Source organism: Pinus tabuliformis, chromosome J (assembly GCF_031772625.1).
Source record: "Pinus tabuliformis cultivar Carrire ecotype Pingquan chromosome J, CPIR1, whole genome shotgun sequence".
In the NCBI taxonomy this organism is placed as follows: domain Eukaryota; kingdom Viridiplantae; phylum Streptophyta; class Pinopsida; order Pinales; family Pinaceae; genus Pinus; species Pinus tabuliformis.
Window position 1 is genome coordinate 777225627 of NC_142295.1, and position 2060 is coordinate 777227686.

A 2060-nucleotide genomic window follows, 5' to 3' on the forward strand; every position below is an offset into this window, starting at 1 on the left:
AGACCAATGAATGAAGACAGATGTAGAATTGAAGTAATTATCCTTTCAGGTATATTAATACTTCAACAAAGTGCTGCTATAAAGCATTACACAGTGATAGAGATCAAAATAGTGGTGAGTAGAAGATAGAAAAAAAAATGATTATCACAGTTTCCTGACTATAAAACAGAACAATCATAAGTAGGAAAAAGCTTACATAAGATGTTGATGATTTATTTATTAGAGGAGATTAGCTACACAGACAGTTGCATTAATCCAATATCTCAATAGATGGTCAATTTAGCAGCTTATAGGAATCAATTGAAACTATAATTGTTCCTACTTAGATATCTCTATAAGTAATAAGCATATGAAGAGAAAAAAATGATTGAAAACTGGAAAAACTTACAGGATAACACAAAACTGTGTAAAACCAAATTAAGAATCCTCTGCTTTGTATTAAGGTTCCAAAAAGGCTAAGTACATCAAGTGTTTTCAAAGCTTCCTTCAAAGGTAACTTCCAGGTTCAAAGTAGTATAAACAGTTACAACTTTACAAGAAATGAACTATTAATCTTGAACTCTAAACCTATAACATCTTGAGAAGAGAGTTATTTGTACAATAATAAACTTTAAGAAATATCCTAAAACTGATTAACATTTATTCTAGGAAACGAAAAGATCTTCATGCAAGAAGATAGGGGTAGTTGTTTGAACTGCTTCTTGTTGTCCCCTTTATTCAGTCTATGATGGCTTTTGTATGATATTTTAGCCCTTTAAGCTGCTTGGTTGTTTACATTCTTCACGCTGACTGGTTGCTTCATTTGACCTTTTTTACTGATATTCTTTAAACTCTATAAATATCCTTTAATCTCGCTGAGTGACCTTTACTATGCATTCTAGTTTTTATTGTGTTTTTAAACAATAAAATCCTTATATTTATCTTCAAACTATTACGTAGGCTTTTAGTTTACAAAACCTGGAACAACAGTCTTTACCTGCGAAACAAAGAAACTTATTAAGAAAAACATAGGTGAATGAAGGTCTTCAATGGCTTTGCTGAGCTTGAAAGGCTATCAGAAGGAGTCTAGGGCATATCGGAGGGTGAAACCATGGTTTAATGGCTACAAAGGCATTATGGAGGCTACGCTGTGTAAAACAAGGAAAACAGAGCAAAAATGGTTTTTTCGCATTTAATGGAGAAATAGTTAACTTTTTAACTATCGGGCGAAGGTGAATAGTGGCAGAAAGAGTAAGGAGGGATTAATTATGGTGGGAATGGATTAATTATGGGTTAAAACAAAGATTTGTGATTTAAATGGAGGCTTAAGTTAATTATTCATTTTAAATCGTAAAACAATTTTACAAAGAAAACCTTCGTAAATCAATATATGGTGGACTTGAAAAATATGAATTCGGGCGAATAATAACATCAGGTCCAGTTCCAAATTGCATACTTCAATAGGAATTAGGCGAGGGTAGGCCTATCATAAAGGAATGCGATAAGGGGTTGATGTGATATCGCGGTAAATTGTAACACATATCCGGTCGGGTCCGGGCTTCCATATCACAGTCGGGGATCGCAATACACAGAGGGTTATGTTATAAGCGAGACTACAATGGAGGGTAGATGCAAAATGCAATATATTATGATATATAATGATGTCGGGTCCAGATTCTTATCGCGCATCGCATATCACAATGGCGAATGGTTATAGGTTATAAGCGGGATTCGATGGAGGGCGGATGCGATATGGTAATAAGTTATGACATATATAACATCGGTAACGGATCATTCATCGCATATCGCAATGTAGGGGTGTATGCATGTTTAAAGGGTTTTGTGATCTCGCCAATGCGATATTTGTAGGAAATACATAGTTTTATTATAAAACTAAGGGTTTCGGGCTATAATTATATAAAAGCAGTTAATATATACAGGAATGGAACTTTTTAAGGGTTTATTACATTAACTTAATGTTAATATGAAATACGATCGAAAAGGGGAATAATGCTAAGTAAAATGTTTTTTATGAGTTTTTTGCTTTTCATATATACATTAATACTTAGGAAAAAAACATC